The sequence below is a fragment of the Phoca vitulina genome, unplaced genomic scaffold, assembly GCF_004348235.1.
Source record: "Phoca vitulina isolate PV1807 unplaced genomic scaffold, GSC_HSeal_1.0 scaffold31, whole genome shotgun sequence".
In the NCBI taxonomy this organism is placed as follows: Eukaryota; Metazoa; Chordata; class Mammalia; order Carnivora; family Phocidae; genus Phoca; species Phoca vitulina.
In genome coordinates, this window is record NW_022589734.1 from 19,212,516 (window position 1) to 19,240,453 (window position 27,938).

The 27,938-nt window shown below is 38.3% G+C and overlaps 1 long non-coding RNA gene across 1 annotated transcript in view; it reads right to left on the bottom strand.

Annotated features, from left to right (window-relative positions):
• Positions 1-871: 871 nt before the first annotated feature.
• The window catches only part of LOC116644815, a 45,313-nt gene continuing 18,246 nt past the window's right edge, over positions 872-27,938 (bottom strand). Inside the window, exon 3 of the long non-coding RNA XR_004301835.1 lies at positions 872-1,058. This is a non-coding gene — a long non-coding RNA (uncharacterized LOC116644815). The remainder of the gene's footprint in view (positions 1,059-27,938) is intronic.

Consider the following 27,938-nt stretch of genomic DNA (forward strand, 5'->3'; position numbering starts at 1 on the left):
AAAAAAAAAAAATCGTTAACATCTGCAAAGTACAATACAGCAAAGGCAATCAAACAAGCTATTCCTATAGTCTTAGAACTGTTATCCAGCACTTGGTCATTAATGTTTCCTGCCAAAAGACACACGGTTAAATTGGGCAAATGTTTTGCAGGCTGATGGTGATGCACGTAGGTCCTATTAGTAGGGAAAACTTTTGGTTGACTTTCAGGGGGGAAAATAAAAGGCTTTTGAACTCAAAATGCCACCTCACCTGTGTGTTTCTGTCTGAAATGGTGAGTAAATTACCATCCGCCTCTGTGTCCTAATATCCTCAGCTGTAAATGGGACAATAACAGCACCTACCTCACCAGGCTGTTGGGAGGATAAAAGAAATAATGACACGAAGTGCCTGCCACAACCTGGCAAAGCTGGGCAGCAATCAGAAAAGGAAGCTGAGATGTTCCACTCATTGAAGGCACTCCAGTCATGAGAATGAGGCCCTACTATGTGTCAGCCACTCTAAGTGGTGCTTTTCTTACTGGGTCCCAAGCAATCCTCCCAATTCTGACAGACAACTATCATTCTTCCCATTGTATACATAAAACAGCGTTATAGTTTATAGCCCTCCGGCCCAGAGGTTAAGCAGCTCTCTTCAGGCCACACAGATTTTGGCCCCAGGATTCCGTGATTAAGGTCTGTGCTCTTCTTCTGATCAGAAAAAGCTCAAGAACAAAAGCAAGAGAACTTTGGTTCCAGAACAACAGCCCAAACCCCATAAATCGCCACGATCTCTTTTTCGTAGCGTCTCAGAGAGTTTTTATAGATAATAGTTGTCTAAAACTGGATGCCATTTTTAACAATATCACCAAGTATAGATAGATTGGGGGGGGGGGTTGAAACTAGAATATTAAGCATCTTGAGAATGAAATAATGAATATTCATTATCAGAGCAACTTTAGGACCGCACACGCAATCTCAGCTCAAACTTGCCTTGCTTCACCCATGAGGGGAAGAGATATCCAGTCAAATTCTTCTATATGTTTGTTGAAATTTCCTGGTAAAATGGCAGAATGTCTAACCTAGTTTAAAAAAAAAAAAAAGGGAAAGAAAAGAGTTGGTTTGGAATACAAACTGCAGAAGAACAAGTATGCTTTTATCCGCATTTATACAGAGATTTTTAAAATGTTTACTTGTAATATGATTAGTGTTTGAAAAGATTTATCTAGTATAAAAATAGTTTTAAAGTTGTAAAAAAATGGTTTAAATAAATAAGAGGCTCTGAGAACCATCTAGCATTTACAACATTGTTAGTACTGATTGAAGTGTCATTTTAGTAATGCTTCTAAAATTTCCTGCATAAACTAGTGCCCTTATATGTCTATATAAACAGTTTCTCCCTTGCAAACAGTCTGTATTCTTGGCTCTTAACAAAGACGAATACCTTGAACAGGGCATTAGTATTAGCATTTCTTCAGCAAATGGTAAAAATTCATTATGACCTTCTCTTTTAATCTATCCCTACATATCTACTTTATATTTGGACCCAAGAAAATAGTGTAAGAATTTCCATGGGGAGAAAAAAGTGGCATTTTATTGTAAGTCAGAGAGATTTTTTTTCCATACAGGAATGGCTACCCTTCCTGTATGCAAAAATTAATAGAAAATATATTCTTTAAAACTTTACAGTTTTAAAACACATACCATCTATATGCAAATATATAGAGGACATTAATACTTTCTATTTTTTTCTCAAATTCATTTCTCATATTCTTTGATTTTGTATTTGTTACCACTCAGAATACCTAAGATTCTAAAATGCTGGCATTCTGAAACATAACCATTAGGAGAGTTGTTACATATTTAATTTCATGCTCCACTCAGCATAAAGCAGTTGTGGGATTACAGACCAAAGCAAATTAAGTGGCTTCTTAGATAATTTCCTGCTTAATTGAAAGCAGGTAGCTTTTTAAAAGTAATAATTGACATTTGTTTCAAATGATTGTAAGGTTATTTCTTTTTTTAATACATGGTTGTAGGATAACTTTCTGCTGAGTCCAAGCACAGTGGGTTGGGAGCCCTCCCTGCCCAGAGTCTAAGGGACATGAATGCGACTTGGTGCTGACAGCCAATAATTGGGAGCACTCCATGAAGGTATGTGGATGTGGGGACATAGGGGCAAGGTGAGAAAAAAAAAATACACACACACATACATATATGTACAGATAAATAGATAGATGATAGATAGATGATAGATAGATAGATATTTACCATTGACATGTATAATAGATTGGATTTCCTTTCTATCATGCTGCTTAACTCTTAGCATTGGTTTAATGCTAGCAAGTGGTCTATGATGCGGTTGGTATCCCAGTTCATATCTAACTGGTCTTCCTCATTACAGTATAAAACTGGCCATCAGTTGTGATACATTCTCCCTGCTGGAGACATAGTCCTAGCAGTGAATGTGAGCATACCAATAAGGAAAGATGAAAGCAATCAGTTTGACGTAAATGCCTATATAATGAGTGTAACTACGGAGTTCTGTTTTGTCAGGAGTCAGTTTTCAGATGTTTTCATATATATTGAACCTGCTAAAAAGCTTTTAAATTACAGAAAAGAGAAAATGCTTTCTTATTCCCTAGATTTAATAGAAAAACAGAGACAGAGAGAGAGACAAAGACAAATAGACATGGAGGGGAAAAGGTATTCTTCAGAACCAAACATTTTAAAACACTCAAGGGAAAAATATACACTGAATTTTTACATTCATCAATTGCCATGGTAATTCATGCAACTAACAACGACATCCATGCCCTAGAGCTATAGGATAAGGGCAAAGAGATGCACTTTGGGTCTTTGCTAAAAGTCTAATTTGCCTGCAGTCTCTTTAGGCCCTGATTCTATTATCTGTGCTACTTTAGATCACTGTGCATAGTCAGCCTGCACTTAGAATCACTAGCTAGGCAGTTAGAATGCAATGTATTAGCAAATCAATTTTTTTCAATACTTGTAACCATCCTGTAGTACTGAATGCTTAGCTTCCCATTTTTGCAGAATTCCCAGGAATGTTTTTCTAGTCATGTGCCAAAGGTCGAAGGAAGGAAGGAAGGGAAGAAGGAAGGAAGGAAGCGGGGTAGAGAGTATGAGACCGTAGGGGAAAGGAGGGAGAGGGAAATGAAGGAGAAAGAAAGACAGGGAGAATTGCCAGCAGAAGAGCCTTGAGTGAGTCATTTGAGATGTTCACCAGCTATACCAGTTTTCCATTTTCTTGGCATAGGGTAAAACTACACTTCCCAACCTACTTGAAGTTGGGCATGGTAACATGACATGCTTTGGTCATTAGAAGATGAGCTCAATAGATACATATCACTGCTAAGCAGAAACCTTTCAGAGAGACGTAAGATATATCTGCTTCCCCACTTCTTTGTGGCACAGCAACAGACAACCCTCCAGATGGTAGAGGCTCCATCACCCTTATTCACATTTAGAAGAAAAAGACTTGGAAAAAAAAGACACAGCGCAGTGTCTTTAGGCAACACATGATGGACATTTAGCAGAAGCAAGAAATAAATCTTTGTATCTCTAAGCAACTAAGATTTTACTTTAACATAATCTACACCCCAACTAATACAATGAGTGATAGGAGAGAAATAAGAGCTCCACTTATAACAGTGATTACCATAAAGTTGAAAGGAGAAACAAAAAACCAAAGATGGTATATGAGGATATGGAGTTCTACAAAGAATACGAAACTAAAAATTCAAATACTAGCAGTAACTTACTGGTCTAGATGCTAAGAACAATACTAACAATTCTATCAGGTGCCCCATTATGTAGACAGATGGTAAGGGGATATGAGTTTTGCAACTGGGGAGGTTATTTTACCTCCTCGCTGCCATATTTTGTCATCCTTCCAACGTTCCTTCCCTTAATGCTCTATAAGTTTTGAGGAATTCCCGAAGGAAAAATCAATAGGAGTTGCTTGTCGCCTAAAAAGATGATACCTGAGTTTCTGGCCTGAGTATCTGAATTAATGGAGGTGCTATTTAATGAGACAGAGAACACAGATGAGTGGGGGTATCTGGACATGTTGAGATTGAAAAGCCAGCGACACATCCAAAGAGAGACATCCCAGGATAATCAGAGACCCACTACATGAGTCTAGAGCTTAAGGGAGAGATTTAAGCTGAAGACATAAATTAGGATATTCTAGCTTTTTCAGACTACTTTGAATTGGACAAGATTATCCAGAGTCAGTACACAAACGAAGAGGAAGGCAAAACCTCAAATTACACCAATATTTAAGAAACAGGTAAAGAAAAGGAACTCTCCAAAGAGAATGGGAAAGTAAAGTGAAGTAGGAAGACTTTTACTTAATGAAACTTCTGCCCTTCACCTCTAACTGTTCTCCCAGTTCTTTAATTACCTTCTGTCTTGGATCAATAAAAAATAAAAAACATTTTAAAAATCCACATTTCTATTTTTACAATGGTATCTTCCCCAGAAATATTTTTCTGGCTATTACTGAGTCTGAGGTTAAAAGGCTTCCAGGGTAAGTCCTCTGATTCAAGAACCCAGCCCCAAGTATTTAGCTTCTATAATCACTATATACAAGTACTATATTGAGCATGACCAAGGGAAGAACTACCTAATATTTGAACATATATGTTGGTCTTGCTCTGTGATGTATCTTTCACATATAGCATATTTAATCTCAAAAATATGGTGAATTAATTTTTACTGACTTTTAGAAAGCTAAAAAGCTTGCCAAAAATCTCATTATAATATAGCTACTCTGCTTCCAAAAGTCTTACCCATGTCACTAGGCTCAGCTGCCTTCCAAAGAATAAGGTGTTGTTCCCTCCTTGAAAGTATTTTCAATGCTGGCCAAGAGAAAAATCCACTTATGTTAGAATTATTTGAAAATAGTCCCAACCCTAACAGAAATAGAAACTGAGACCCCTTCATAATCTACAATGTTAAACAGATAGGCATAGCCCAGTGGTTCTCAACTCCGACTATATTTTTTTAGAATCACCTATGCTGCTTTTAGAAAACACTGGATCTTCTGTTTCCAGAAAGATGGACTAGAAGCACTTCTCTGTATTACTCCCACTAAGTACAACTAAAATCTGTAGGCATTACGTAAAAAAAATAAATAAATAAACACAAGAAGACTTAAGACAAGGCAAAGAAAAATAGGCAAACGAGCTAGGGAAGTTGGCACCTAAGGAACAATATGCAGTACATTCCCTGGGCTTTCTTTTTGCCTCAAATATCCCAGATGAAGTGCTAGAAAGCTGGCAATCCAGAAATGTCAGAAAGCACAGACCAAAAAAAACCTCAACAAAAGCCTGCTCTCTCTAGGCAGAGGACAAGGGGGCATTGTAGCCAGACAGAAAATGCTTACTCCAAATACCACAGAGAAAACTGTGGCTCCATCCTCATCCCCACCAGCAAAAACTGAGTGGAAGCCTAGACTTCTCCCCTTGCCAGGCACCCCAACACTCTTACCTGAGTGGTGTCAGAGAAGGAAAGTAGAGAGCCAAGACTCTCATCCCCGCAAGGCAACAGGGGGACTCCCCAGTGGTGTCCATTGAAACTGTGTGAGGAGCCAGGACATGCACTCCACTCAGAAGTAATAAAGTTTTCCTTCCTTCCCCACTGGAGAGGTGTCAGAGAAGGCTTACTGGAGGGTCAGGACTTTCACCACCACTCAGCAATAACAAGACCACTCCAAGTCTACAATGTCAGTGGAAGCCATGTGGGGAACAGTAATGAAGCCCTCATGCCCAACAGAGGCCTAGTGGGGAGCCAGAACTCCCAATGAAAGGCCCATTCCTTTCAGATGTCAACAGAGGCATGGATTTCCACCCCACCAGACAGCAACAAGGCACCACCTTTCTCCCTCTCCCTCAACCCTATGTCCTCTGCCAGATCTGTGTTAGAGTCCTTCAAACACAGAAGTTCTAAGTAAGATCCAGAGTCTCAACATAATACCCCAAACATCTAAGTTTCAATAGAAAATCACTCTTCATAACAAGAATCAGAAAAATCGGGCACCTGGGTGGCTCAGTCATTAAGCGTCTGCCTTCGGCTCAGGTCATGATCCCAGGGTCCTGGGATTGAGCCCCGCATCGGGCTCCCTGCTCCATGGGAGGCCTGCTTCTCCCTCTCCCACTCCCCCTGCTTGTGTTCCCTCTCTCGCTGTGTCTCTCTCTGTCAAATAAATAAATAAAATCTTTAAAAAAAAAAAAAAGAATCAGAAAAATCTCAGCTTGAATGAGAAAAGAAAATTGATAGACACCAACAGTGATGACAAAGCTGTTGAAGTTATGACCACAGATTTTGAAGCAGCCATCAAAAAATGTTTTAGTGAGCAATTATGAACATGCTTGAAACAAATAAAATAGGAAGTCTCAGCAAAGAAAACAAAGATATAAAAAAGAACCAAAAGAATATTGTAGAAATGGAAAATACAGTAACAAAAAACGAAACAAAACAAAACAAAAAGCCCAGTGGATGACCTCAACAGCAGAATGAAGGGACAAAAGAATCAATGATTTTGAACATAACAACACAAATTACCCAATCTGGAAGATAGAGAGAAAATAGACTTTTTAAGAATGAGTTGAGCCTCAGAGACTGGTAGTACAATAACAAGACATCTAACATTCACATCCTTGGAGACCAGGAAGGAGAATAGAAAGAGGATGTAGCTGAAAATGTATTTAAAAAAAATAATGGCTGAAAAATCCCCCAATTTGGCAAAAGGCAATAACTAACAGATTCATAAAGGTAAGTGGACGACAAGAGGGATAAACCCAAGGAAATCCACACCAAGGCCCATTATGGACAAACTTCTGAAAACTAAGGAAAAAAAATAAATCTTTAAAATGTCAAGGAAAAAACAATATCTTATTTACAGAGGAAAAATAACCAAAATGACAGCAGATTTTTCATGCAGAACCATGGAGGCCAGAAGGAAGTGGTACAATATTTTTCAAGTCTTGAAAGAAAAGAACTGTCAAACCCAGAATTTTATATTCACCAAAAATACCCTTCAGGAATGAAGGGTAAATCCAGGCATTCTCAGATGAAGGTAAACTAAGATCATCTGTCACAGCAGACCAACCCTAAAGTAATGGCTAAGGAATTTTCTAAACAGAAAGGAAATGATAAAAGAAGGAATCTTGGAATGTCAGGAAGGAAGAAAAATCAACAGAAATAATAAAAATATGGATAAATGCATAAAAACATGGATAAGTGCACTTGAGTTTTATAAATAATATTTGACTACTGAGGCAAAAATTATAACACTATCTTATGCGGTTCTAAATGTATACAGGAAATACTTAAGAAATTATATTGCAAGTGGAGGAAGGTAAAAAGATATAAAAGAAATTTCAGCATATCACTTGAATTGGTTAACTGTTAATACCAGTAGACTGTGTTATGTATATACAATGCAATTCTAGAGCAACCACTAAAAATGCTATTTGAAGAAATAAACTCAAAAACGCTATACATAAATCAAATTGGCATTTTTTAAAGCTCAAGTATCCTGCGGGAAAGCAAGAAAAAGAATGCAGATAAATGAGGGAACAAATGTAAAATAAAAATAAGATTGCAGACTTGTCATAATATGTCAATAATTACATTTAATGTAAATGGTCTAAATACACCAAGTAAGGAAACAAAATCAACAGAAAGGATAAAAAATAAAAGAGATGACCCAACAATATGCTGTTTACAAGAAGCTCACTTCAAATATACTGATACAGGTAGGATGAAAGTAAGGATGGAAAAAGATATACCATGCAAGCATTAATCAAAAATGAGTAAAAAACTGGCTATATTAACATTAGAAAAAATAGAATTCAAGCAAGAAAAATTGTAAGGGACAGAGAAGGATAGGACATCACATAATAATAAAAGGGTTGATTTATCAAGAAGACATGGTGATTCTAAATGGCATGCACCAAATAACAGAGTTGCAAAATATGTCAACAAAAATTGATATAGGCAAGTGCACAATTATATTTGGGACTTCAACACTCCTCTCTCAACCACTGATTGAACAATTAGACAGAAAATCAGTAAAGGTGTAAACGAACTCAACAACACCATCTTCCAACAGAAGCTAATTGACACTCTGCCCAAGAAGAGCAACATTCTTTCAAGTAACCACAGAACATACATGAGGCTAGATCAGATTCTGGGCTGTGAAACAAACCTCAAGGAATTTAAAAGAATTAAATCACACAGAGTGTATTCTTTGATAAGAATGAAGTCAAACTAGACATCATTAGCAGAAAGATAACAGGAGAATAAACCACTTGGAAACTAAACAACAGCCTTCTAAATAACCCAAGGGTCAGAGGAAGTCTCAATGAGAATCGAAAAACACACTGAACTGAGTGAAAGTGAAAATGTAACATACTAAAAATTTATGGGAAGCAGCAAAAACAGTGCTGAGAGGAAAACTTTTAGTACTGAAAACATATTAGAAGGCAGGAAAATTCTCAAAAATCCAAGATCATATCTCAAGAACCTAGAAAAGAAAGAGTAAAATAAGCCCAAAGCAAGGAGAGGGAAGAAATAATAATGATAAGAGTAGAAATCCATGAAACTGAAAACAGAAAAATAGAGAAAATTAGTGAAACAAAAAGATAGTTCTTTGAAAAAAATAAAAAATAAAATTGACAAATCTCTGGCAAGACTAACAAAGATAAAAGAGACAGGACACAAATTAATAATATTAGGAATGAAACAGTAATATCTGATATCACTACAGATCCTGTAGACATCAAAAGAATAATAAAAGAATACTACACACATAAATTTGACAATTCAGGTAAAATGAACCATTTCCTCAAAAAGCACCACTAATCCCAACTCCCACAATATAACATAGATATTATGAATAGCCCTATACCTGTTAAGGAAATTAGATGTGTAATTTTCAAGTTCTAGGAGAAAAAAAAATCTCCAGGCCAAGATGGTTTCATAAGAAAATTCTACCAAACATTTAAAAAAAAAGAATTAACACCAATTACTATGCACTTTCTTCCCTACAATAGAAAAGGTAGAACACTTTCCAGTTAATTTTAGGAAGCCAATATTATCCTGATACCCAAACCAGACAAATACAGCACCCCCCCAAAAAAAAGAAAAAAAGAAAGAAAGAAAAGTAAAAGGACTATAGTCTAATATCGCTTATGAATATAAATGCAACAATCCTTGACAAAATATTAGCAAATGGATTTTAGCACTATGTCCGCTCAGAATTATATACCGTGACCTAGTGGTATTTATTCCTGGGATACAAGGATGGTTCAAGATTGGCAAATCAATCAGTATAATCTATCAGGTTTATAGGCTAAAGAAGAAAAGTCACATAATCCTACCAACTGATGCAGAAAAAGTTCTTGACAAAATTCAGTATCAATTCATGATAAAAACTCTCAGAAAACTAGGAATAAGGGGAACTTCCTCAAATTGATTTTAAAAAATTAAAAAATAAACCTATAACTAACACTGTACTTAATGATGAACAACTGAATGCCTTCCCTCTAACATCATTTCACCATTGCTACTCAACATAGTACTGGAAGTTCTGGCAAGTACAATGAAGCAAGAAAAGGAAATAAAACAAAGAACAAAAACCCCCTATTTGCAGATGACATGATTCTCTATGTAAAAAAATCCCAAAGAATCCAAAACAAACCAATAAACCAACAAAAAACCTACCAGAACAAATAAGTAAGTATAGCAAGGTCACAGAATACAAGATCAAACATACAAAAATCAAGTAAATCTCTACATACCAGCAGCGAGCACATGTTCAGAAATTAAAAATACAATTAAAATACAGAAATTAAAAAATACAATTAAAATTCAGAAATTAAAAATACAATAATGTTTGCAATTGCCCAACAAGGTGAAACACTTAGGTATAAATCTAATAAACATGTTCAGAACTTGTATGCTGAAAACTACAAAATGCTAATGAAAGAAATCAAACAAGATCTAAATAAGTGGTGACACATACTGCACTCTTAAGCCGGGAGACCTCACAGAGTAAAGATAACAATTCTTCCCAAATTGATATATAGTTTAAACACAATACCTATCAAAATCAGGCAAGGTTTATTGCAGATATACATAAGATTATTCCAAAATTTGTATAGACAGGGAATGGAACTAGAATATATGGATATATATTCTCTCTATTTGTGTATACACACACACACACACACACACACACACACACAGACACAAAGGAACCTCAGAGGAACCAGTCTACCCAATTTTAAGGCTTATTACATAGCCACAGTTGTCAAGATAGTGTGGTTATTAATAGAGAGATGGATATACGATCTATAGAACAAAACAGAGAAACCAGAGATAGACTCCCTATAAATACTACCAACTGATTTTTGCAAAGGTGCAAAAGCAGTTCAGTGGGGAAAGGATAGTCTCTTTCAACAAACTGGATATTCATAAGCAAAAAATGAAACTTAATCTAAACTTCACACTTATATAAAGAATAAAATTAAAATGGATCACGGACTCACATGTAAAATGTAAAACCATAAAACTTTTAGAAGAAAACGTAGGAGAAAACCTTCAGGACCTAGGACTTGGTGGAAAATTCTTAGGCTGGACACCAAAAGCATGATCTAGAAAAGGAAAAATCAAAAGATCAAATCTCATCAAAATTAAAAACTTTGCTCTCCAAAAGACCTTTTTAAGAGGATGAAAAGACTAAGACAGACTACTTGTAAACCAAACTTCTGATAAAGGACTCACATCTAGAATTTCTGAACTCTCAAAACAATGGTAACAAAACAAACAATCTAATCAGAACATGGGCAAAAGACATGAGGATACATTTCATTGAGGAGGATATGTGAACAGCAAATAAGGACATGGAAAGGTGTTCAACATCACTAATAACTGGGGAAATGCAAATTAATAATACCACAGCGAGACATCACTACACACCTATCAGAATAAACTAAAAAGTACTGACAAGGATGGGAGAAACTGGCTTTCTCGTGCATTGCTGTTGGGAAAGTAAAATAGTACAGCATTCCTGGAAAATAGTTTGGCAGTTACTTAAAAAACTAAACATATACTTACCATATGAGCCAGCAGTCCCACTCCTGGGCATTTATCCCAGAGAAATGAAAACTTATGTCCACACAAAAACCTTACATACATGAATGTTCATAGCAGCTTTATTTGTTAATAGTTCCCAAAAAGGAAATAACCACAGTGTCCTACAATAGGTAGATAATTAAACAAACTGTGGTACATCCATACAATGGAAGGCATCTCAGGAATAAAAAGGAATAAACTGCTAATACATGCAGCAACTTGTCTGGATTTCAAGGGCATTGAGTAGGAAAAAAAAAAAACTCAGGTCATAAGCTTGTAAGAATGAATTTATATAACATTCTCAAAATGACAAAATAATAGAGATGGAGAATAGATTAGTGGTTGCCAGGTGTTAGAGATGGTGTGGGGAGGGAGGTGACTATAAAGGGATGACATGAGGAAGCACCTTGTGGTGTTGGAATAGTTCTGTCTGGACTGTCATAGCAGTTACAGAAATCTACAGGTGATGAGCTGACACAGAATTGCAGGAACACTTTATAACAAAGTCAATTTCCTGATTTTTATTATTGTACTATAGATAGATAAAATGTAACCGACAATGGAAAAAAAGGAAGTGTAAATAGGACCTCTCTGCACTATCTTGCCAACTTCCTGTGAATCCACAATTCAAAAGAAAACTTAAAAAAAAAAAAAGTCGATGTTGGGGCACCTGGGTGGCTCAGTCGGTTAAGCATCTGCCTTCAGGTCTCTGGGTCCTGGGATCAAGCCCTGCATCAGGCTCCCTGCTCAGCAGGGAGTCTGCTTCTCCCTTTCCCTCTGTAGCTCCCCCTGCTTGTGCTTGCTTTCTCTGTCAAATAAATAAATAAAATCTTAAAAAAAAAAAAAAGGTAGATGCTGAGGCCACACCCCAGATCAAGTAAATAAGAATTTCTAGGGAAGGAACCTAGCCGACAGTATTTTTTCAAAGCTCATGGGTTAATTCTAAAGTGTGGCTAGGATTAGGAACCACTGGCAGCTAGTGCCATTCCTGAAAGGTGAGCGGCATACCTGTAAGTCTAGTGGGGGAAATGAAGGGGACAACTAAATATGCGATCTATTTTAAGTCTCTTGAGGGTTTTTTTCCCCCCTAATGATGAAACCTGGCATTTAAGTTGAATCCAAATAATGTGGATGGGATAATCAGTTATCCATTATGTTATAGACCATTTTATACAAAATGCCAAACCTGATAGACTGTTCTTTGGATTCTAAAGCATTTGGTATCAATGTTACAATTTTAAAATGCTAAGGAGCAATTACAATCACATTTAAATATGCAGCAATTTTAGAAAATTAATGTTTCACAGAGTCCTCATTTTTGATGGGTAACAAAATGAGTTCGAGGGTTTTTTTAAAAAAATTTTTAACAAACTGCTGACGACTACCAACTGTAACCCTGGGGAACATATGACAAGTATTTCCTATCTTGACCATGAATTCTAATATATTAATTATTTTTATTAATGATCGTCAACCATTGCCTGGTGGCTCTTTGTAATGAACTATTTGGGAAGTGTGTTGAAGACATAGAATCCAAGGGTTATTATGAGCCAATAAATGACATCCTGACCAACTAAATGCCTTGTGCCCTTACACCATAATCAAAAGATACTTACTGTGCATCTATTCAGCCAGGCCAGATTTAAAGTTTTTAGGAAAGAGTCCTCTGCCTTCAGAGTTTAAAATCTGTTTGAGGACTAGACAAAATATATAAACTTAAATAACAAAGCAAAGAAGGATATGCTGAAATCTGGGGCCACGGTGCTTGTTTTCACTAGAGGTATTTTTAGAAGAGGTGGGAAGGGAGTGTGCATCTTCTGGGCTCATTCATCCTGCAGATAAGCAGCTTCAACAATGCAGATTTATCCTATCTATGGGAGGATTGCCCTTAGTTCCAAAAATGCAGCTGTTTTGAAGCAAGAAGTTTGGCCAAAAAAGTGAAATGAGGCATAAGGAATCACCTCCCACCCAACTCTGGTCAAGTTATGTCTTCTTTCCCCCCTACCTTCAGGACTTAAAGATTTTTGGATGGGAATAGGGAGTGACGGTGGGAGTGGGTTGCTTGCGGAACTATTTGCCTTACTCCCAAACCACCAATCTCTTCCATCTCTTCTTTTTCCTCCTCCTCCTTGTTCTTTCTCCCTAGCTCCCTCTAAATAGGATCCTCACATACTCTCCATTCTAATTTACAGCACTACAATTTCCCAGATTTGGGAAAGATGTATCCATTTGGAAGAGTTCATTCCCAACTTTAAGTTTCTAACTATCGTGAAGTCCGATTTAAAAGCATAATAAGAACCACCGCGTTTTAATAGGGGATAGTGTGAATTCTTTTAAAGAAAGTTGTTTTGTGATTGTGGGAGGTAATCAACACCTACTCAGACATTCTTCCCTAAGACAGCTGAGGTTTATCATTTTCGTTATTATGGCAATGAATTTTTCCTCCTTTGCTTTATGCCTTTTGGCATGAGCCTCGACTCTGCAGGTGTTAGCGCTGCAAGGGCTGAACCCAACCGCCAGCAGTCTGCCGAGCCTAGCATGGGATGCTGCCCAGCAAAACACAGAGCCCAGGGAGACCGCGACAGAGAAAGGGCGCCTGCAAGCGCGCTTCAGAGGAGACTGGGACCAGAGCTCTAGAAAACTACAGCGAGTGCATTTCCCGGCAGGGGGAACCCGCAAGAGTCTGAAAAGAGAGAGAGAGAGAAGGAAAGAAAGAAACCCACCCCCGCGCTCTTAAGCCCAGCGCGAGCAGCAAGCGCTCGGGCTGGCTGAGCCGCTCCAGCTGGAAGTCATTGTGCCGGCTGGCGTCTGCGTTGTCAGGACGACCGCCCGGCCGGCGCCAGCGGAGGGGGGAGGCGGGCTCGGTGAATGGGTGACGTCACGCGGCCGGCGCCAGGCAGTCTGGGCGGCCTAGCCAATGAATCAGCTGTCGGGGGGAGGTGGCGAGGCGCGCGGGAGGAGGTGCAGGAATGCGCCGCGAGCCGCGCGGCCTGGGCGGGCGGGAGGCGCCTGCGCCTGCGCCTCGCCCCGCCCCTCCCTGGGCGGCCCGGGCAGCCCGGGCTCGCCTTCCCCGCGCTCCCTGTGCCTCGCGCCGGGGTTTGGCTCGGCGGCTCGGGCCCTGCTCTCCGCCCACGGGCGCGCGCCCTGCCGGGACGCCCGCGAGCTGGGCCTGGCTGGGTTACATCGGCTTTCCACTCGTTGCGACTGTGCCACTCACTCCAGAAAAGGGGAAAACCAAATAAAACTTGCCCTTGTCGATAAAGTGAGCTTTGAAAGTGTTGATGAGTTAATTCACTGTAGCCTTAACTCTGTGCTCTGCCTAGTGCTGGTATCACTAGAAAGGAATCAGAGGTTTGGAAAAGCTCAAAATTGCACGGGGAAGAAAGAAATGTAAAGACTTCACGATTCAGGCTTGGAGCCGATTGCCTTTACTTCCATTATTGCACTGTGCTGTACTATACCGTGCTTTTGAGGGTCCAGAAGACAAGTGCCTGCCTCCAAAGGGTTCCAGTATTCCAGCGCTTCTTGGTTTTGTTTTCCCTCTGTCTTGCTGTCTGTTACAAGACAGTGACCTCCGGAAGACCAAGTACTGCGTCATGGTCATTTATGTATCTCCAATATTTAGTGCTCTCAGATGCAGGACTCTAAATGTGATGGATCATCTACGATGCGAGAGCGAATGATCTCTGAGTAAAGGCTCGGGTAAAATGAATACCCTTGAATTCCTAACCACCTATTTGAGGTGCTTACTTACTGGTTTTTGGCGGTGTCCAACACTGATGATGCGTTGTTACTGAAACTGGTAAACTGGAGAGTGTGCCTGAGGATTACAGAAGATGTTACCTCTGCCCACCGCCCACCCTGCTGTAGTCGTTTCTCTTTCTGGGTCTCCCGTTTCTTCGTCTGTGAAAGAAGGTGACCCTGTGAGATGTTCTCTTAAGACCTCTAAAGTTCTATAAGCCCATCAGTGTATTTATCAACCTTTAAAACTAAATTTTGAGTTCACTATTCCTCTAATTGCACTTGGTAAACACGATAATTACTCTTTCAACAAAACAGTTCAGGGTGAACTGCTATGTGAATAGAAAGTATTAGAAATTTTAGTTAAACATTTTTAAAGTTGGAAGATAGGATCCCAGAACTGAAAACATTTCTTAAGCAAGTAAGAAATAAACTTGAAAACAAAAAGGTGGCGCCTGGGTAGCTCAGTCAGTCAAGGCTCCAACTCTTGGCTTCAGCTCAAGTCATGACCTCAGGGTCCTGAGATCACTCTCCGAGCTCAGAGGGCAATCTGCTTGAGTTTTTCTCTTCCTCTCGCTCTCTCTGCCCCTCCCCCCTGCACTCTCTCTCTCTCTCTCTCTCTCAAATAAATAAATCTTAAAAAAGGTAGAAAGAAAGAAAGAAGCTAATAAACTGTTATAACAGTTTAGGCCAGTGCATCTCAAAGTTAGATGTGCATTGAATCACCTAGTATCTGGTTGAAATGCAGACTCTGGTGAGGCCTGAGATTCTGGATGTATGTAACAAGCATCCAAGTGATGCTGGCCCATGGACCATACTTTGAGTAAAGAGGGCCTATACTACAAAGTACTAAGGAAATCCTAAAGTAAGAATATGATGGAGATAAAATGCTAACATTTCCCAATGGTGAACTTGAGCCAGGTGACTGAGAATGTGGTAGGGTGAGGGGAATGAAAACACTTCCAGAAAAGCAAACAACATTAAAAAAAAAAAAAAAGAAAATCATTGGAGGGAAAAGAGCATGAATTAAGTAAGGCAGTGGAGAGAATTTTGTTTGACTTCTGTTAGGAAATACTTTAGGGAACTACAAAAGATGAGATTGGTTATTTACTGGTGGGGTGGGTAGTACGACAATGAACTAGGGAACTTACAGTTTCAGAGCTGAAAAGAACCTCAGACGTTATCAGTCCCAACAATTGGGTGTAGATGAAGAAACTGAGCAACAAAATGATTTCATTAGGTGATGGTACAGTTTAGGTGGAAACCAAGCTGAAGAATTTAGATTGCATACATTCTGTAGACAGCCAAGTCCTTGATAGAAGGAAAACCATTTGTATTGTGGTGCAAGGTGGAAACAATGAAGGAAAAATGAAAGCAAGAGAGACAGACCAATAGGAAATAATTTAATAATCCAAGCATGGGTTTTGGGGTAAGGTCTGGTTTAGGGAGATTAGGAAATAAAGGGAAAGGTTTAATCTGAAAAATTTTGTTTGTGCATAAATTAAATGGCTGGAAGCAGCTGATTAAGTCATCTTGTCCTATAAGAGAATTCCCTCCATCCCTCTCCATTCTAACACAATGATTTTCAACCCTGACTCCACATCAGCATCACCCCTAGGAGCTTTAAAAAAAAAAAAAAATAGGAATGTCTGGGCTCCACCCCACATGAATTTAATCAGAATCTCTGGGAGTGGAGCCCTGGCATCAGTATTTTTAAAAGCTCCCCAGATGATTATAATGTGCAGCCAGTGTTGAGAATCACTAATCAGATATATAGTCCCCAGCTCATTTCATAGACTTCATTTCTGTCCCTGAACATTTCCCAAGTGTTAACTATTACACTGGCACTAGATCATTTTTAATAATTGGTGTGTTTTGTGGTGGGTTTTGATGTTCTATAGCACATTCTCTAAGCTCAATGTCTTCTACCCCTCCTTAACTGTCATGACTTAGTTGTGAGCATATCCTGATACCTCTCATTGGCAAGAAAGGGAAAAGTGATTTGGCATATTATTGGATGGAAATGATAGACCCGGTTTATGAATCTATATGGTACCATAGTGTGGCAGTGCATTGCCTTGTAGCCATTTTATTTGATTTTACCATTGCTTTAATAATCTACATTAACAGGATTAATCTTTAGGATTAATCTTTAGGATTAGAGCTGATGAAAGAGGTAAGTACTTAAAATCACTACTTGGACTCTTGGAACTTTTGAGTCTTCTCTCAAAAATGATTTTAGTTTTTGCCGAAAAAAAAAAAATATTGTGAAAGTGAGACGTTCTTGTGGCTTTTTCCTTGATGACTAACTTAACTTTTAAACCTTCAGTGATTCATTTATTCTTCTAAAATTAACTGAGTACCTACTATGCGTCAGGTACTTTTTCAGGCCTGAGGATGCAAAGAAGGAAAAGCATTTTCCATGCACTCAAAAAGGAACAGATAAGCACAGTTAATTTCAGATATTCTCTTTATTCAATTTGGACCCTTAACAGGTCCTTGGCTTTTCCACAGGATCTTACAGTTCCATTTTATGAGTACTTTACGAAATTCTTTCAAAAACCAAATTATAGAGCATATTCTCTCCTCATTCTTTTCCTACATTTGCCTAATTTCCCAATTATACCCTACAAAAGTCACTATTATTAATTTTTGAGATATCCTTCCAGAGTATTTTAATGGGAATATAAGCAGATGCAAATATATTCATATTTTCTCCTTTTTTACACTGTTCTCTATCTTTTTAAATTTTTTTAAAAAGATTTTATTTATTTATTTGATTGAGAGAGAGAGAGCGAGAGCAGGAAGACAAGCAGGGTGAGTGGGAGGGGGAGAAGCAGGTTTCCCGTCGGGCAGGGAGTCCAATGCGGGGCTCGATCCCAGGACCCTGGGACCATGACCTGAGCCGAAGGCAGACGCTTAACGACTGAGCCACCCAGGCACCCCTGTATCTTTTTAAATTTAAAAGTACTGGTGGGGGAGTTCTTTTTATATCAACCATATTCTTTTTCATTTTGTTCTTCCTCCATAATATTCTGTTGTCTGGAAGTACCATAATTTATCCTACTGCTATTGACAGTGACCTAGTTTATTCTTTTATTACAAAGCTACATAAATAACCCTGTATCTGTGTCATTTTACACGTATGAGTTTATTTGTTTTTGTTTTGTTTTGTTTTTTTAGCGAGAGAGAGCAAGTGGGAGGGGCAGAGGGAGAGGGAGAGAGAGAACCCCAAGGAGGTTCCAGGCCCAGCATAGAGCCCAAATTGGAGCTCGATTTCATGACCTGGAACCATGACCTGAGCTGCGATCAAGAGTCAAATGTTAAACTGACTGAGCCACCCAGGCACCCCTGTGCGAGTTTATTTGTAGGGTAAATTCCTAAGTGAAATCACTAGGTCTTTAAAGAGTACATGTTAACATTCCCAAGTGTTTCCTTAAGATAAATTCATAGGCATGAGATTGCTAGGTTGAAAGGTATAAATATATTTAAGGTTTTTGATACTTACTGACAAATCATCTTGTACCACTATATTTTCTCACTCTGAAACCTTGCCTGCACTAGAAACTATTTTTCATCTTTTTTTAAATAAATCTTTGTTCACTTGATAGGTAAAGAATGGTGTGCATTTGTATAAATATATATATATGTATATAAATAATATGGTATACCATTTAACTATATATATACATTAATATGCATTTCTATAGCTATTAGTTTGACCTTGATTTCATAAGTTTATTAGCCATTGCATGATCAGGGACTTGTTTGTTCATTTTGTTTGTCCAATTTTGAAGAATTTTTATTTTTCTTGTTGATTTGCAATACATAGCTTATATTTCTTAATATAAATAATAGCTTATATTTATTACCCCCTTACCTTGTTTAGGTGCTGTGCTAAGCATTTTTAATTGATTTTGTATATTGTAAATATTTTATCTGAGTTTGATATGTGTCTTTAATCCTTATTTAAACAGCATTTCCACTTAAAAACCTAGAGAGGCTTTAAAAATTATGTGATAAAATCAATCGATCTTTTATGGTTTTTGTTTGTTTGCTTTAACACATAAAAACGCCTATGCCACTCTAAAATCAGAATAGTATTCACCTTTATCTTTTTCTAGTTCCTAAGGATTTTAAGTAATGTTTAAAACCCAAATCAACCATAAATATGAGCACATAACTATGAGTACTTAACAAATGTTTTATGCCTACAGTGTAACTATCTTTTCTGTTTTAAGAAAATTTTTGTATCCTTTTTAAAAAAAATTTTTTTTAAGTACAGATAACTAGAAAAGGGAGCAAAGGGGGACTAAGATTATCCACTGTCCCATAAACCTGAGACAATCCTTATTAACATTTAGAGCAAATCCAGTCGGTTTTCTATACATAAATATATACACGCATACACACATATTAGTTTTCTTTTTTTACAAAAAAATGGCATTATACCATGCATATACTTTGTGCCTGCTTCCCCCACCCCACCCCACCCCCGTTAGCCACACAGGTGAATATCTTTCTATGTCAGTGACTCTACCTTCTCATTATTAGTAATCCATTGTATGGTGGAGAACTCCCTAATGAGATAATTTCAGCTCCAAGAGAAGGGAGCCTGGGCAGAAGCATTCCAGGGAAAACCTCACCTGTCTATTGGATGTTCATCTGGCCAGAATTTCCCGCAGCAGTTTCAACCTACTATTTCTCAAAGACTTTCAGTTTCTTTGAGGGCCTAACTGCCAGCAAAAAAAGAAAAAAGAAAAGAAAAGAAAGAAAGGAAAGAAAGAATAAAAGGCTAACATAGTGGTCAATCATTAACCCGCCCCCACAGGAGAGACAACTGAGAAAGAAAACACAAATCACTTCCTTTGCGAGGCGTGGTTCAAAATATTCTTCTAGACTTGTGTGCCTCCTTTTGCTTTCCCACACCAGTTCTCTTCCCCCTACCAGTCAACACACACATCTCCTTTCAGATAATTTTAAACGTATGCCCCTTATGTATTCCTTAACAAAAATAATGACATGAGTTGCTCTCCCAGAGATCTGACCTGAGGTTTGTTCTAGCTGCAATACTAGTATAGACCATCCCATCAATTATGAATGTATCCATGTGTGTGGAGGCAATAGTAGGCCAGTGATAATGTTACCTTATTCTGGAGACTTACCCTTATAAATAAATAATGAGATGTTTCTGCGAAGTGCCTTTAGCAAAGGCAGGGGAAAACATTACTTCTCAGACTGAACATTTTAAAGATTAAAACCTGATATTAAAAAAACTGATACCAAAGTTTTCTCAATTAGATATAAACAATTTATGTGAAAAAAAAGGAAACAAAATGAACTGTTAATTCTATAAGGCTAAATTGGGTGGCCAAAGTTCTCTAGCTGCAAGAATAAAATCAAAGTGAACAGATCAGTCTAAAATAGATTCTTGGATACACAGGGAAATTTATCTACCTCCAAGTATCTTATGTTGTACATTAAAAATAAATAAATTACACTTAAAAATTTGAGGTAAAGATATCATTTGTGATACAATGCTACATTCTTACCTATTAAATATAATATTGAAAATTACTTTCAATGAGAATGATAAAACCCAGCAATATATATGATAGATTTTTTATTATTAAACCATCATCTTTTTTTTTTCTTTCAACTAACTCCTATTAAGTTTATGTATTAAGCTAGATATTCAAGTCTAGGAACTAATTCAAATAGCTTCATGAAGTAGAACGAGTGCTAGCTTCCCAAGCAGATCTGTTCTCTACTGTGTATTCTAGTCCAACTGCTAGCAAAGTAGAAAATGCTCTATGGTTGCCACTAGAGGGCAAATAGCCTCCTGGACTTCTCCCCGACCAAGAAGCATCTCTGCAGGCAGCCAAAGTTTCAATGTCTCATGAACCTAGTTTTAAATCTGGCATTGCCAACTTCTAATCAACCCACAGTCTCAGCAAGTGAAGAACTTTTTACGTCAAGACTTTAAAATGGGCTCTTTTACCATTTTACCAAGTGGATAGATCTCTTGCCTGAGTGCACTAACTCTTGACCTTCTTATCCTAACCCTTTCCAATCCAGGTCTTAAACCTCGCTGCTCTACCACCAAGGTGAGCTAATGTCACAGCATTCAACAGCATTCTTGGACCTTAGAGTGGCATAAGACACCCTTTCCAATCTGTCCGATTTCTGCTTACCTTTCCAATCTCATCTCTTACCGCTCCCTGATATTCCCTCTACTACACTGCACCACTTTATAATTATTGGCAGTTCCTTAAATATACCATGTTATTCCATGCCCCCATGTCTTTGTTCGGGCTATTCTTTCTATCTGGGATGCTGGCACTGCCCACCACATGTTTTCCAAGACTTGGTTCAGCTATCACCTGTGAGAAGCCTTATAGTCTCTGCTGATCCCTTTCTTCCCCTTCTTCTTCTTCCTAAGCAATAGATTTAGTGTCTCCCTCCTCCAGCATCTTGCACACACTCTATGTTAACATTGCTAACTCTACCTTTGGGATTATGTCTGGCAGAGTAGGAACATTCATTCTCAACTGTTTTGTCTTTTCTTTGCTGCATTAGAAATTGTTAGGAGTTCTGGAAGGATGAAATACGAACACCCCCTCTCCTGTCCAGGAGGCAGATTCCAGCAACTGTGGTTTTTGAATACTCTGCTCTTTCTGCCCTTCAATAAGGAGGGACAAGATTTCTGCTGATAAAAATCTGGACGTCATTGCTACTTAAAAGAAATGACTAGGGTTTTAGTCGTAAAGAAATATTTGGAATCTGGAGAGACTGAGCTAGATTGGAAAAGGTTTTGAGAGGCCACACATTACTGCCCACAGTCAGGAGAGCGGTCTGAAAGCACAGCCGCCGCAGGGAGGTGCCCAGTGAGTGGGCTGGGGGAAGAGCCCCAGGAGGGGCGCGGTGGATATGCGCAGGAGCCGTAATGAACTGACTGCGCAGCTCCCACCAGGGAACCATCTAGTTGAACGGGAGTCTTGCCTCTACTAGACAAATAATCAGGGGGTGTGCCTCAGCCTAGGATTAAGTCTTTTTCCCCCCCACGCATAAACAAACTACTCCTCAAAACTATCGAAGATCATTGAACACAAGAAGTGTCTGGGAACCTGTCACCTGACATGGCCACTAAAGGTAATGTGGTAATCTGGGTGGGATCCTGGGACAGAATCAGGGTATTAGATGAAAATTAAGTAAGTGTGAATAAAGTGTAGACTTTTGTTAAGAATAATGATCAGGATTGGTTCATTAATTACAATTCTCTATATATCTTACTAAAGTAAGATGTTAACAACAGGGGAAACAGTGTGTGGGGTGTATGGAATCTCTGTATTATATTATCCAATGTCTCTGTAAATCTAAAAGTGTTCTAAAAACAGGAGTTTATGAAGAAGAAACAAGGAGGAGAAAGAGGAGGAAAAAGAGAAGGGGGAGGAGGAGGAGAAGAAGAAGAAAAAGGAAACACAAAAAAACAAAAAACCCTAACCTGTCAAAATGTCTCCTTCAAAACTCCCAGGACACTGGAAGAACCCAAAACACCTGCAGCCATGAATTCTATATGTGCAGGACCAATTCATGCTGATATCCCCAGTGCCTGGTTTTACTTATTTATTTTGAAAGATTTTTATTTATTTGAGAGAGAGAGAACACGAGCAAGGGGAGGGGCAGAGGGACAAGCAGACTCCCCGCTGAGTGGGGAGCCAGACATGAGCTCCATTCCAGGACCCTAGGATCATGACCTGAGCTGAGATCAAGAGTCAGATGCTTAACCAACTAAGCTACCCAGGCACCCCCCCACCCCCACCCCAGTGCCTGGTTTTAATATTTAGTCAATGCACAGCTGTTGAGTTAAAATTTCTTTCCAATAAGGAAGTAGCAAAGGGTAGCAAAGATAATGTTTTTCTTCTGCTGATACATAAAACTATAAAATATATTTTGTTTGCTTAAGTTGATAAAAAAATTTTGTAGGGCTACCCAGTTCAACAGAGTTTGCCCTGACATTTAGAAAGAATGTTATAAGACAAACTATTATCTTAGTGCAGAAAAAAAAAAAATCAAACTCCATTCTTTAAGAATGTTACCATTTTTCCAATGTTCACCTGGAGGAAAACCATCCTTATAATAATGAGATGTTAAAATTGAGGCAGAAACTACATAGAGATCAGGTATAAAATATCTAAATAGTTTTAAGTAAAGAATGAAGGTTCAATTTCTTTTTTATATAAAAGGAAGCAAACATATTAAAATTCTCCTAAGTACTAATATTTGAAGTACATACAGTGAAAATAGAAAGTGCTCATATATTTTTGATATAGAAATTGTTCTCTTGTATGTTTTTTTAGTTTAGTGAAAATCTCTTGGCAAATGATACTTATCACAAATAGCATTTCTTCTATGAGGGATATTTCAAAATAATTTGGAATATAGACATTGTATTTTTAAATTTTGCATATCTCATGATATTTGTCTTTCAATATGGCAATATGGTAGACATTTACACTTAAAAGAAGGTGTAGAAGAGAGGAAAGATGGCCAAAAAATAAAGGTTTCAGATAACAAATTCAAAAGCGTTTCTTCTGCCAGAGTTCTGTGCATTGACTGAAACAGTTGGGGTCTTGCTGATGACTCAGGACTCAGCTAAGCTGTCTTGCTTATCACAATGGAGGCTATCAACCACACAAATATAAAGCTGTAACCCTCTCTCCTTGGCAAGTAAAAAAAAAAAAAAAATAGATTTTTAGTTTGAACAGACAACCCATACTGATATTTTTGATATTCTGTGAGAAAAGCAAAAAGGTCATTTTTTGGTACTCTCAGAATAAATGTAAATCAATGATGTTTCAAAATATACTTGCTTCCAGGTATAGATTAAAATATATTCCAGGTAATATATTAAACTATATTAATCCCAGAAGATGCTAATTAATTACCTGAGATAGATGTGCTAATTAATAACATGGGATGAATTCTCCATTTCTCTCTTAAAATCACTAAGAGGAATGAGTAAAAGGAGAGAGTGAAGAAATGCATGTGATTAGAGGCAACCGAGTGGAAAGAGCTCTAGGTCATATAGAGATGGAAAAGGATGGAGAGGAAAGAAGAGTGGGTGGAGTCCTTACCTGTACCAACAACTCCATGAGTGAAATATCATGCCTACTCTATGGGCCTACTGTGCTTGGAAATTTTTTTATGCATTTTCTAATGTTCTTACCAACTTCAACAAATTAATGATTACCCACATTTTAGAAATGAGGACTGTGACATTCAGAGAGTTTAGTAACTGGTCCAAGGTCACCCCTCCCCAGTCCAGTAAGAAGTAGACCCCAGTGTCAAACCTAGATCTATTTGATCCCATAGATTATGGAACCCTACTATACCATCCCTCTGCATTTCCCTGTCAAAATGTTTCAGGTATGATTTTAGATTGGAGATTTTGGTAAAATTCATTCATATTTGTTAGGACTATTGAAAGTCTAACCTCATTATTGAAGCTAATTGAACTGTATCAATTCCCTCATCTTTTTTGATCTAAAATCTTTGCTATCCTTTCTGGGCCATAAAGAAAGATTTCATTACTTTTGCCAAATGCTTCCTGCTATATACCATAAGCCAGGGCAGTCTGGTACCATTATGGGTGTAGTGGCTACACCCGGAATGTTCAGAGCATTACTCAAAATCTGATTTCCTGTATATATTTTTATGGCTCAGATAGTTTTAATTCTGTAAATTTCTTGTGGTTCATTATTATTGTTTCCAGTCTTCTGTAGATATTTTTCATCTTGTCTTTTAACTTCTTAAAATATGAGTGGTTGGGAGGCGCCTGGATGGCTCAGTCATTAAGCATCTGCCTTCGGCTCAGGTCATGATCCCAGGGTCCTGGGATCGAGCCCCGCATCGGGCTCCCTGCTCCGTGGGAAGCCTGCTTCTCCCTCTCCCACTCCCCCTGCTTGTGTTCCCTCTCTCGCTGTGTTTCTCTCTGTCAAATAAATAAATAAAATCTTTAAAAAAAATATGAGTGGTGGTTGTTTTAATGTCTGTGTATGAAAACCCCATTATGTGGATCACCTGTGGGTCTGTTTCCTAGTCTATTTTTCTTCTGGATTTTGGTGACATCTTGTCTCCTTGTTTACCTGGTTACAAGGCACTGTATGTGAAATTTGTAGAGAGACTCTTAATGCTGCTATATTCCTCCAGAAAGAATGTGCATATGCTTTTACCAGGCAGCTAGGTTAGGGGCACTAGGGAAGCCTACACACCTTAGTCCAGGTGGCAAATGGAGGTCATCTGATGTTGGGCTTCAGTTCCTCTGAGAATTGATCTATTTCCAGGTCACTGTTGTTTCTAGGGATAGCCTTTCCGGGTCCAAATTGACTTCCTGAGGTATTTACCAAGATCCCTCCTTCTTGGCAAACAATGACCTCTAATTTTTGGTCTCCCACTTCCATGAATCTGTCTAAAGCTTTCTCAGATTGCATCCTCTCAGCCACAGATTTCAAAATCACCTTTAGGGAAAAGTAGACCCAAATATCAGGTTCACCTCTATGGACTTTCATCCTCTGTCAGATCTTGACCTTACAATTCTTCATGCCTTGCTGGTTCTGCAATGATTTTAGATTTTTTATTTTTGTATTACTTAGTCCAGCTTTTCTAGCTGCTCTTGGTGGGAAAGTAGGTCCAAAACAACCTGGTCTGTCATTCCTGGAAGTGGTTTTAAATACAGTATTGATTGTGGGGTTTTTTTTAATTATTTATCGCCAATATAAAAATACAGTTTCCATTAAAAATTGAGATATTTGACTTCTCATAAAAAAAAAAGTTATAGCAAACTGACCCCAATTTCCTGCATGTTAGCAATCTGTTGATTGGGGTAAGGGCTGTCACCTTGAGATGGATCAGGCATGATTCTATTTCACAAGGCTTTCCAACATCCTAGTTTATTACACCAGTCACCTTTGTTCATTTCTGCTACTTGCCTGTCCCCTAATGACACTTCCTTTTGTGACCCCTGGTTCCAGCGACTATTTATAAATTTGCAACAGGGATCCAAAAAGGCTAAATCAAGTTCTTTTCCCAGAAAATTAGCACCCAGCAACAACAGATTTGTTTACCCCCATTGATAACCCTCAGAATTAAAGAAATTTCTGTCCACAGACTATGGTTGAGGTAAATCACACAACATCATTTTTATAATGTATTCTGCAACAAGTTTGCATCCATAAACATCTCTCTTACTTGCTAACTCACAAATTTTGATTATCTCAATCATCACCAAGCAATTCTAATCCATATCAATTGCCTAAAGACTTACAATTTCTTCTTTAATTGAGTCTCATTTCCTTGTTCCCTCAGTTGAACTAATTAAGTGTTTGTGCATTGAATTTTGCAAAAATTAATTTGGGTGATGTGAACGTTCGGTTTGGGGGGAAAGGTCAACTTTCTCATGCATTCTATCCATGGCTAGCAAATACTCATTCTGTCTCGTATCCATCAAATATATTTGAGCAGACACCCTGTGCCAGACACCGTGCTAAATGCTGAAGGTGCCAAGATGAATAAGACACAGGCCCTGAACCAGAAAAGCTCATTGTAATGGGAAGACAGACACAGAAAACAATTTTTGCAACACTCCAGAGTGACTATGGATAATGGAGTTATAAACAAATAGCTATGGGAGTGATTAGGTATGTCTGAAGAGTAGGAAAAAACAAAACAAGGCTTTTCAGAAGAAGTAGCGTTTCAACCTACCATTAAAATGATGATTTAGGTGTTAGTCAGGTAGAGAAGAGGAAGGAGGTCTTTATGGTTTCTTGTGTAAACCATCCTCTTCCAAAGCTCCCTCTGGTTTCCCCGCCTCAAATTCTTTCCTCTAGCACTCTGTTCTCTAGACTGACCTTTCCAAAGCAAAATCAGAGCACTGGTTTCCCATCCTCTTCATGATTAATTCAGACCCCTCAGCTGACAACCAAGGCCTTTGTCATTTTGAGCCCTCTCCCATACATCCAGTCCCAGCTCCCACCATGTCTTCCAGGCAGGCCATGAACACTCAAAAGACCATGCTACCTCATGCTTCCATGTCATCTGCATGAGTTTCCTTTGTCTCATCATGGCTTCCATGCTTTCTTGCACAGTATTCTAGGAATACCTCTATTAGCACCTGCCCACTGTGCTGTGAAGCCTGATTATCTTACCTGGGTTCATTTAAAAGACTCAGAGGTCTATATAGCTCAGCCCAGGGCTTAGCACAGAGAGGTTCCCAATATCTGTTGGGGGTGAATGAATGAATCAAAGAAACATTGTGATGTTTCCTGTAGCTACAGGTCAAGGGAGAATGGATAAATTGGAAGGAGATGAAATACGTCAGGTACTATCTATGTATGAAGGTAAATATATCCCAGAATATTATATACCACATTTTCCTTTAGATGATACTACTACATCTCTGAGATACTGTCCTTCACTTAAATCCACAGTGTTTCATGGTAAACAGATTTTTCAATATTTTGACTTAAAAGAACCCTTGTTATATTCTGATAATAAAGGAAAATACGAGATGACTGACAGCAACATCACAAACATAAATGGCTTGAAATAAAACATAATGATGGTTACATCCTTAAAGTCAAGGTTTCTCCAAGGCTTACATCTGTGCTATTTCTATTTACTCTTCCTCATTCCAAATCTCAGTTACTATCCCTTAGGTCTAAGGTCTTAATAGCTCTAACTCTGGTCCTAATTTTCCTCAACAGTTGGGAGTTTTAGACACCGTTTGGTATCTTGGATTGGATCCTGGAAAAGGAAAAGAACATTACTGAAAAACCTAGTGGACTCCAGATGAAGTCTGTAGTTAATAGTAAAACAAGGTTAAGTTCTTATTCATCACAAATGTACCATAGTTTTGTAAGATGCTATCCCCTGGGGAAACAGCAAAGGTTGCACAGGGACCCTCTGTTCTATCTTTGGAACTTTTCTGTACACCTAAAACTATTCCAAGTAGAAAGTTCATTTTTTTAAAAAAAAAGTTGGTGTGAGAAGAA